The sequence below is a fragment of the Hemicordylus capensis genome, chromosome 5 (assembly GCF_027244095.1).
Source record: "Hemicordylus capensis ecotype Gifberg chromosome 5, rHemCap1.1.pri, whole genome shotgun sequence".
Classification (NCBI taxonomy): domain Eukaryota; kingdom Metazoa; phylum Chordata; class Lepidosauria; order Squamata; family Cordylidae; genus Hemicordylus; species Hemicordylus capensis.
This window is the reverse complement of record NC_069661.1, coordinates 152,385,310-152,396,875: the sequence shown is the minus strand read 5'-3', so window position 1 is coordinate 152,396,875 and position 11,566 is coordinate 152,385,310.

The window sequence follows — 11,566 nt, the reverse complement described above, 5'->3', positions numbered from 1 at the left end:
TGAAAGCAGGCTAAGGTTGCTTAGCCCGCTTTCCAGGGATCATGGGAACCACCAGGCTCGTAGGTGAGCCCGGTGCTCCCAAGGCAGCTAGCCTGCCTAATTCTCCCTCCCCTTAAATGAGGTTAATGGAGCAAGCAGCTACTCATTTGTGGGGAGAGCGGGCTAAGCCCGCTTTCCCCACAGGCCCAACAGAAGTTCTTCTCCCCGATTGTGAAAAGAGCTTCTGTGTGTTTCAGATACTTTTGCAACCGCATGGCAGAGAACCCTGCAAATTTAAATGCCCACAGCAACTGGGAAAGAGCAGCACTTATATACCTATGAGTCAAGCCTAATGTAATGCAAACTATTGGGGGGCAGCTGGATCTTTAATGGGCAATCAAGACCCATTAATTTTACAAAAGGCCTGCTCCTAATGGAACTGAAAGCAGCCAGAATGAGCTAGTTGACTCTGAGAGGGGGGTGGATTGAGACTGATTACCTGGACAATATTGGGGTGCTGGTCATGAGGCATGGGGGCTGATAATTCCACTTGTGCAGGTTGCTTACCTGCTAAACTTGAAATTATGTAAACAAACAGATCCTTTTGGATGAGATGCCATAAGTATCCAATGAACACTCATAACAAAAGAGACTAGAACCTCAAATAATTATTTGCTGCTTAAATAATTATTAGTCGGGAAAATATATTTCCAGATCAGAAGTGAGGGGAGATATCTGAAAACATTGTAGCAAATTATTTATTTAGTTATTAAAATTTTCTTATATACCGCCTCCTCCAAAGACTGCCACAACTATGCATTTATGTGCTATAGTGTAAGCTAATAATCTGGAGAGGCTTTCAGAAATGTTTTTTTTTTAAAAAAGCCCAGTGCACTTTCTAAGAATGTCACTTAGACATTGTTTAAACTGAGAAAACCTATGCCAGGTGAGGCTATTGACCTGCATGGTGAAGCAATATTATTTCCACAAGTGATTCACAGTACAACCCTGGATCAAATTTGTGCTACTAATGTTAGTTCCTAAAAGCTTACAATTCACTTTAATTACCATTGCAATGGAGGCTGCTTTTTAGGGCTAAATGGTGCCAGGCCCTTCCAAGGGGTGGGGGGATTAAATATTTACTTGCATTAAATCAATTAAACAAAGACATGTGTGACCTTAACCACTATAATCCTAGTTTTATTTTGGTTTTTCCATTGCTTCTCTTATGTCTGAATCATGAGTCTAGGCTCTTGATGGCAGCAGGGGGCAAATTACAAATCACATAAACAAGTTTTTCTTGCTCCAGTCTTCTCAGAAAAGGGAGGGCCAAACTGGCTTCTTTTGTCTTGGATCTCTCTTGGCAGGAGAAGTCCCATGGAAAATGCTGAGTTAGCAAAAGATCAACCAATAGACATTTTCAGGAAACAGGGATTTTTCAGCCAATCACATAAAGCACAATGGCATAAAGTAATCTTGGACAAGGCTGACCCTTCAGATACTCCTTCAGATAAAACTTCTCTCTGATTGGTCAGTTTTGCACTCTGAGGGCTGGGCCATGTACACAGAGACCAACTGGCATATTGGGAAGAAGAGGCACAGTTCTAAAAGGCAGATTATCCCCCTCACCTTTTGCTTTGCTGTTCCCAGACACAGCAGAAGGGCCTGGCTCCAGTGGATGGAATTCAAGGTAAGTAGGCCTTTATTTTCTCGTTTGTGCTCCAGTTAGTTTTGGCAACTCCTACTGAAGCTATTTCTGCAGGGTTCCCCCCACCACAATGATTTTTACAATCTTAATCCAGAGGAAGGGCCTGCTTGCCTCTCAAAGCAGTTTATAGAGCAAAAGGAATGAGAAAATGGTTCTCTATACCCCCATATGGCTCTTCCCAAGAAGGACTGTTTTTAAAACATCAACAAAAATCCTGATATATGCTTATAACAGCAGTGCATACAGATTTCATTTACATAGTGTCTTTTTTATAAGCTTGCAGTAGAATAAAATATCCATTTTATTTCACTGTTTTGCAAAAGTCTACAGACTCAAAATCAAGAATTACACATGCTCCCCTCCCTCCTGAATAATGCATTATTTTGTGGTCTGTTCTTTTTTGTTGCATCAAAATATGATTTTTTAAAATGAATCATGAGGGATTATTTTAAAAGATGCCCTGGGACTGAAGTGCTTGCTTATTCTTAAATACTAAAAAAAATATGGGGTAAATCCAGGTATGGTTTGAAATCAAATTGCTGGTCAATATGCATTTGCCTATATTGTCTGCAATTTGGTGTCTTTTCTGTCTTGATAGATCTTTTGGCAAGGTATTTCTAACCTAATTTTTTTTGTGAGGAAGAAGTTGTATTTGTTTACTTGTCTGAGAACTTGAATAACTTCTTGACCATGCTTATTGTATTCAAAGGTATACTGCCCCTGAATCTAGATGATCCACATTATAAATATCATGACTAACAGCTAGTGAAATTATCTATGAATTTGTTTGAGCCATGTTTATTTCATCTAATTGGGTGTGTGTGTGTGTGTCCTTGGATGGACCTGCTAGTAAGAGAATTATGGATCTTTGAGGAGGGTGTTAGAGACCATAGCAAGCTGCCTTCTATTGTGTCTAAATGTTTTTATATTTGTGTGTACTGTACAAGAAATTCTGTCTTTGGGAAATATGGGAACTGGTGTTGTATAGTGAGTAATAGTATTTCTATTATATTTCTGAGTGTTAAAAGTACTTCATAGATACAATTTCGGGAATCATGATAAAAATACTGTAAAGTAGGTTAGTTGGAGCAATGGATTTAAGCAATAGCAATTGATGATATCGCTTAATTGGCCCCACCAACTTCAGACTTCACCAGCTGCCACTGCACCACTGGCAAACTTCTTTGAAAAGTTCTTTAAAAGCATCTACAGCCACACTTCTTCAGGAGGTGGGCCCATACCACTTCCCCACCTATTGTTTCCATCTTAGAAGGTCCACCAAAGTAACCAACAATGGGTTGTCACAACTAAATTAGTAATGTGAGCCTTACTTAGAAGCACCAACTTACTGAAGCTATTTTAGGACATCTCTGAACAAGGATTTTGCACATATCTTTGTGAACTACTACTACTGCTACTACAAATATTGATATACCTCCTTTCAACAAAGGTTCTCAAAGCCATTTACATAGAAAAATAAATAATAAACAAATAAGTCGGCTCCCTGTCCCAAAAGGGCTCACAACCTAAAACGGTCGGTGTCAACTCCTGGCGAGCACAGAGCCTTGTGGTTTTCTTGGCAAACCACTAAAACATGGAAGAATTGCAATTAATTTCTAACAGGGGCATCTACCTTTCAGCCCACCACACTTCAGGACTTCAAATAAAAAGGTGCAATTGTGACATGATGCATGTGTAGTCTCTTCTGAAATCCAGCCAGCAAGATATTGCCTTTGGTTTCTTGATTTTGTGCTACCCAAAAGGAATCTGTGTCTGTCTTTCAAGTATAACCCATATTCAAGTAATTTGCATTAAAAAGCACAGACATCACCTATGATCAGCATTTTAGCATGATTTTCAAGCCTCTGAAAAAAAGAAACCCTTTAGAAGACAGATTTGAACCCAATCTTTATCTTGTTAGCACCCACAGGCTACTTGTACTGGCAGACAAGATTACTTTATGGGGCCTGGAAGAGCAGGAGAGGGGGGTGCTCTTTCTGCCAAAAAACCCTACTTCCAACGCAGTGGAGCTGGGGGTAGGAATTGTCTCCCAGTTCACCACTGAACTGGGCAGACAAATGTCTCCCAGTCACCATGTCTCCCAGAACCCAGTGTCTTGGGACTGCCTGGGGCTCCCTTGCCCATCCAGAGCATCCAGCCAGCAAAGAACATGCTTGCTAGGTGAAAAAGGGCAATAGGTGATGTGTCCAGGTTCTGATGCTGGCTACTCCTCTTATGCCAGGCTCAGAAGCATGCAGAGCAAGAGAGAGAAAGGAAGTACCCAGGCAATGAACAAAGTGCTCACTGGCTGATAAGAGGGTGAAGGGTGGCTAATCTCTGCCTCGATGGTGGCCACACACTCTGCATTATTTATTATTATTATTATTATTATTATTATTATTATTATTATTATTATTATTATTATTTCTTGTTTACACAGTCAGACAGGTGTTATTGACTGGTTTGTTTTATCCAGACATCGAGTCCTTCCCAAGGACCTGGGATAGCTTAATTTTATTGTCAATGTTGTTGCTGTTATAGATATCGTCGCAGAATATAGGCTGTTCCCAGTAAAGCTGCTTTTTGTAATTGGTTGATGGTGATTTCTGTGGCCCCTATGGTGTTGAGGTGCTCTTCAAGGTCTTTTGGAACTGCACCCAGGGCGCCAATGACCACTGGGATTATTTGGGTCTTTTTCTGCCACAACCTTTCCATTTCAATTTGTAGATCTTTCTATTTGGTGATTTTTTCTATTTCTTTTTCTTCTATTCTGCTATCCCCTGGTATTGCTATGTCGATTATTTTGACTTCTTTTTCTTTCTTCTCGACTACAGTTATATCTGGTGTATTGTGTGGCAGCTGTTTGTCTGTTTATAGTCGGAAGTCCCATAATATTTTTACATCTTCTTTTTCTTCAACTTTTTCAATTTGATGGTCCCACCAATTCTTGGCTACAGGTAGCTTGTATTTTTTGCAGATGTTCCAGTGTATCATCCCTGCTACCTTGTCATGCCTTTGTTTGTAGTCAGTCTGTGCGATCTTTTGACAACAGCTGATTAGGTGGTCCATGGTTTCATCTGCTTCTTTACAAAGGCGGCACTTGCTGTTTGTTGTTGACTTTTCTACTTTTGCTCTTATTGCATTTGTTCTTAGTGCCTGTTCTTGCGCAGCCAGTATTAAACCCTCTGTTTCTTTCTTCAAGTTGCCATTCTTAAGCCATTGCCAGGTCTTGCTGATGTCTGATTTTCCACTTATATTGTGCAAATATTGACCATGCAGGGGCTTATTTTTCCATTTATCTGCTCAGTTCTTGACTTGTTCTTTCTTGTAGGCCTGCTTTGTTTCATTGGTGTTGAATAGTTTCACGTTATTGACCATTTGAAGTGCATCTTCTTCACCGTCCTTTATATAATCTTCAAGGCCTCTTTTCTCCTCCTCTACTGTTTGATGGACTTGCAGCATTCCTCTTCCACCTGAGCTGTGAGGGAGGTATAGCCTATTGACATCACTGCGGGGGTGCAGAGCATGATTGATGGTCATGATTTTCCTGTTCTTATGATCCAGCGTCTCTAGCTCAGCCTGAGTCCGGTCTATTATTCCTGCAGTGTATCTGATAACAGGTATAGCCCAGGTGTTTATGGCTTGTATGGTGTTCCCGCCATTGAGTTTGGACTTGAGGTTTTTTCTAACTCTCCTGATGTATTCACTTCCAATTTTCCTTTTAACTTCAGTGTGTGCGATGTTATCAGCCTGGAGAATGCCCAAGTATTTGTAATGTTCTTTCTCTTCCAGGTTCTTGATCTTGCTTCCATTGGGCAGTTCTATTCCTTCTGTTTTTCTTATTTTCCCTCTGTTCATTATTAATGCAGCACACTTGTTATTATTATTATTATTTTCTTGTTTACACATTCAGACAGGTGTTATTGACTGGTTTGTTTTATCCAGACATCGAGTCCTTCCCAAGGACCTGGGATGGCTTAATTTTATTGTCGATTGTTATAGATATTGTCACAGAATATAGGCTGTTCCCAGTACAGCTGCTTTTTGTAATTGGCTGATGGTGATTTCTGTGGCCCCTATGGTGTTGAGGTGCTCTTCAAGGTCTTTTGGAACTGCACCCAGGGCGCCAATGACCACTGGGATTATTTGGGTCTTTTTCTGCCACAGCCTTTCAATTTCAATTTGTAGATCTTTGTATTTGGTGATTTTTTCTATTTCTTTTTCTTCTATTCTGCTATCCCCTGGTATTGCTAATTATTTATTATTATTATTATTATTATTTACATTTATATCTTTCTCTTCCTCCAAGGAGCCCAGAGCGGTGTATTAAGTTTCTCCTCACAACAACCCTGTGAAGTAGGTTAGGCTGAGAGAGAAGTGACTGGCCCAGAGTCACCCAGTTAGTATCATGGCTGAATGGGGATTTGAACTTGGGTCTCCCTGGTCCTAGTCCAGCACTCCACCACGCTGGCTCCTTCCCATGGCATTTAAAGCCAAGGCAGCTGATGATGAGGGCTGGAATTCCTCTGGAGAGGAAACCAGCTGGATGTAGCAAGCCAAGCGGAGAGCTAAGGTGATGACCTGCTAACTTGGCAAAGAGGCACCTTTTAACATGGTGATTCTCTTTATTTAGCAGGGGGAGAGTAAATGGCCCTCTCCACCCCCTGCACTGTACCTCCAGTGACAGTTGCTGATGTGTATCTTATGTTTCTTTTTAGATTGTGATGCCTTTGGGGACAGGGATCCATTTTATTTATTTATTATTTCTCTGTGTAAACTGCCCTGAACCATTTTTGGAAGGGCGGTATAGAAATTGAATTTATTATTATTATTATTATTATTATTATTAGAAATTGAAAGGCGGTGGCAGAAAAAGATCAAAATAATCCCAGTGGTAATTGGCGCCCTGGGTGCAGTTCCAGAAGACCTTGAAGAGCACCTCAACACCATAGGGGTCACAGAAATCACCATCGGCCAATTACAAAAAGCAGCTTTACTGGGAACAGCCTATATTCTGCGATGATATCTATAACAACAGCAACAAGATTGACAATAAAATCCAGCCACCCCAGGTCCTTGGGAAGGACTCGATGTCTGGATAAAACAAACCAGTCAATAACACCTGTCTGACTGTGTAAACAAGAAATAATAATGAAGTAACCTCCTCCCCTGGCTTACTCTGAGCCTGACCTTCTCACCCTGGGATTTGCAGTCAAAAAGGGCCAGGAACACACCTCCTCCCCCTTGGAGCATGACAATGCCTTCAGTTTGGAAGCAGTCCTTGAGAAATAAAGCTCAGACCAGGGGAGGCAGCAAACTTTAATTTTATTTCCTAAAGAAGAAAGCAAGCAAGCAAGCAAGCAAGCAAACAAACAAACAAACAAGAAAACAAGGGGGAAAGGACAACATAGGTTTGTTAGCGCTAGTCTTTTCTAGGGTTTGATTTCTGGCTTGCTAGGGGTTTGTTTTTAACAGGGCAGTTTCACTTGTGCTTAGAGTGGGTGGGGATTCACTGCAGGTGAGTTACACAGCTTGTGGGAGAAGCCACATTCCTGAGGCTCAGTCTGGAAGCAGGGCTTTAGAAGACAAGTCTCAGACCAAGGGAGCTTTGCTTTGTGAACAGGAGTTTGCTAGCAGATAACAAAGGAGTTTTGTGGGGAGTTTAGAATTTGTGGAGTTTAGTGAGGAAGTGTGCAGGGAGGCACACAAGTGGTTGCCCTCTATCACAAAGGAGACACCCAACATGAGAGCTGGTCTTGTGGTAGCAGGCATGAATTGTCTCCTTTGCTAGTCAGGGTCTGTCCTGGATTGCATTTGAAAGGGCATGTGAGCACTGTATGTTATTCTCCTTCAGGAATGGGGCTACTCTGGGAAAAGCAATAGCATAATTGCAAGCAGAAGGCTCAAAGTTCCCTCCCTTGCTTTTCCAAATAAGGCTGAGAGAGACTCCTGCCAGTAATCTTGAAGAAGCTGCTGCCAGTCTGTGCAGACAATACTTAGCTAAATAGACCAATGGTCTGACTCGATATAAGGCAGCTTCCTGTGTTCATATGTTCCTACAAGGAGAAGATAAGAATTACCCCACTTTTGTAATTTTCTTGGAGGACAGGGCTTAAAACCCTTAATTAGCTGACAACTGCAGTGAATACCTAGCTTTCAAGTAAACAAGCTCTACATATTCTAAATAGCCAATCAAACCAGTTATGAATGCCAGCAGGGGACAGGTGTTTCCCAGTGTATTGCACAGAGTGTGGCATATATGACCATCTACCTGAGGGGTAGAAGTCATGAGTGTGTGCTTGGTACAAGGAGCTCCTGGCTCTCAGGGTACATGTTTGTTCCCTTGAAGCCAAGGTGGCTAACTTGGAGAAACTTAGGGAGGCAGAGAGGTATGTGAATTGGGGATATGCCCAAAGCGCAGTTCAAGCACTTGCAGGGAAATTAAAAAGGGAACTTTAAGAAAAAGGTGAGCAGTTGCTTATCTGTTCTCTGCTGCCCCTTCCAGCTTCCTGCTGGGGTGGCACACATCCCCAAAAGCCTCCACATGCCATCAGCACACACATGGCATCCACTCATGCATGGGCGCCATTTGCATGGAAAGCATGGTATCAGAAGCTAACTGAGGCACGTTTTTAAAGTGGTGATTTTCTTCATTGAGCAGGGGGAGAGCAACTGGTTCTATCCAGTCCTAGTGGCTGTTGCTGGTGTCTGTCTTATGTTTCTTTTTATATTGTGAACCCTTTGGGGACAGGGATCCATATTTATTTATTCCACTACGGACATTTTTGTTGAAAAGCGGTATATGAATATCTGTAGTAGTATTAGTAGAAGGAAGATGGAAGGGGCGGTTGGAGAGCAAGTAAGCACCTGCTCTCCATTATTTTAAAGTTCCCTTTTGAATTTCCCTGCAAGTGCTCGCACTGTGGTTCAGGCACATCAGGTTCGGGCACATCACTAATGTGGATGAGACCCTCAAGGATATGACATAAGCATCCCACTAGGGATGTGCATGAACTGTGGTTCGAGCAAATTTCTGGAGTGGGGCCAGGGAGCTTTAAGAAAGAGGAGAGAGGGTCCTTACCTGCTCTCCACCCCATGCAGCTTCCTGCTGGGGCACAGGGGTGGAACCGGAGGGGGTGCAAGGGTGCAGTTGTACCTCCTGTGAATTTGGATCCAGACCGGCAGTTCCTCGGCATCAGCAGCTTCATAAAAAAGGTCAACTTCACTTTCTGGTGCTTCCTGCTCTTTCCCAGCAGGAGTAGTAGCAGTAAGCGGCAGCAGCCTGGTTTGTTCTCCTGGGGTCTTGTGCTCCTCCCCTACTCTGGCCTGCTTCTGAATGCACTGCAATTTGCCATGAGGACAATGGCGTTGCTGGCAGTTGGGCTTGTCTCCCCCCAGGAAAGTAAAACATACAAAAACTCAACTCTTATCTGTTCTTTCTTATCTGAAAGTAAAACATACAAAAACTCAACTCTTATCTGTCTTATCTCTGTCTGTGTGTGTGTGTGTATGTGTGTGTGTGAGAGAGAGAGAGATTAAGCAACCAACCCCTTGCTTAAGCCACTGTATTCCTCTTCCCACTCCCCCACCGTGTGTGTGTGTGTGTATACACACACGTGAGAAGTAATGTCAATTTTTGTGCATGTGTTTCTTCTGTGTGTTTGTTTGAGAGAGGTTTACACTTTAAAAAAATTGTTTTCAGTTCTTCTGCATGATCCCCACCACATGTTAAGATCATCTGAGGAGGTCCATCTCCAGTTACTACCGGTTCGTCTGGTGGTGACTCAGAGGCGAGCCTTCTCTGTAGCTGCTCCTGGGCCGTGGAATGCACTCCTGGCAGAAATCCGTAATTTGAGTTCATTACTGTCTTTCAGGAGAGCCCTTAAAACGGTTTGACCTAGCCTTCCAGAGTTTTTAAACTGCTGTAAACTGTTTTAATTTGTTTTAAATGGTTGCCCTGGTTTTCCAGGGTTTTTAGCTATCTGAATGTTTAATTGGTTTTATTCTGTTTTTATAGTTTTGATTTTAATTGTTAACTGGTTTTAATTGTTTTTATCCTGTTGTAAACCGCCCTGAGTCATTTTGGAAGGGTGGTATATAAATGAAATAAATCAAATAAACCAATCAATATCAATCAATAATAAGAAAAACCCTCTCCATCCCAACAATATATCTTCTTGTGGGAAATTAGTCAGTTCAAATGTATTAAAAACTTTTAAAAGAATGAGAAGAAATGCTTTAACAAAATGGATCTGTTTTTGTTTCTGTCTCTTGTTCCTGAACATACTAAACTCCTTATAGCTCTAATCTGGTCTCTGTATGTGGGTTTCTATCACACACACACACTCTCTCTCTCTACACACACACACACACACACATACCCCATTAAATATATTTATATGCTGCTTTTTTAGCAACAAAGATGGCTTAAATAGCAAAATAGGGGGAAATGGTTCTTTCTCAACATTTCCTCTTATCATTACTATTTTATTTTGCTTTGTGCTAGTAACAGTAGCTCTTATATAAATAACACATATTGTCTTTTTAATAAGGTTGTAATGGACTAAAATACCCCAATTTTTGAAAGAAGCTTCACAAATTGCAAAAATGAACATTAAGCCTCCTCCACCACCAAAAGTCTATTTTATACACTTGCTTCAAAATAAGGCTTTGCAAATCAGATCACAAGAAACTCACTTTAAAACCTCTCTTGCCAGTGAAATGCTTGGTTGTCTTTAAATCCTAAGAAATTGGGTTAACCATATAGAACATTCTGCTGTCCTGTTTGAAATCAATTGGTGGCCTTTCCTTCTGTAGTGTATAGACAAACACTATACACACTGTATCTTTACTGTAGTGTATAGACATACACTATAGCAGGGCTTCTTAACCTTGGGCCCCCAGGTGTTGTTGGACTACAACTCCCATCATCCCCAAACATGGCCTTTGTGGCTGAGGATGATGGGAGTTGTAGTCCAACAACATCTGGGGGCCCAAGGCTAAGAAACCCTGCACTATAGTTTATGCTTTTTAAAAAAAAACAATATGCAAACTGGGCTGCTTGCTGCTGTGATATGTGTAAAAGAGCTGTTTGAGTCTGCTTCTGAGTTTACATGTTGAGGATTGGAGTATATGTGGCTAAAAGTCCATTTAAATATGTATATGTAGACACATATATTTTATTATGTCTCTCCTCCTTCTCATCCCTGGCTGGCTCCTCATATGCCTCCTCACAGGCTATGCACCACCCACCCCCAATTACAGGGCCAATGCCCCTCTTTATTACCTGTAATTGATTACCCCTTACAGCTGTTGCCAATGCCTCTCTCCTTTCTCCTGCTCAGACCCCGCCCCTTCGGGAGGCATGCTGCTGATGTTGTTCTTGCATGCCTCCCCTTCAGTCTTATAAGGGCTCAGCTCCTCCTCCACTGGAGCTGAGTCCCTGCCTGTTGGCAGTCTTTCTCCCCGACTGCCACCTGTCCCTGTCGCCTTGGGCCCTCTCACCACTCCGTCTTCGGAGGTAAGGACAGCTGGCCTTGCCAGACAGTCACATATCCTGTTCTTCCTCCAAAGAGTTCAGGGTAGTGTACATGATCTATCTCCCCACCTTTATCCTCACAACAATCCTGTGAGGCAGGCTTGGAGAACAGAAAGAGAGAGAGAGAGAGAGAGAGAGAGAGAGAGAGAGAGAGAGAGAGAGAGAGAGAGAGAGACTCACCTAAAGTCCTGAAGTGGGTTTCATGACTGATTGGGGGATGCCAAGTCCCGCAGTCCTAGTCTTAACACTCTAATCACTACACCACACTGGTTCTAAACAGTGTGTGGGTACTGACTGCAGGAGAAAAAGGAGATTACTTCTTAGCGGTGAAGTAAACTAGT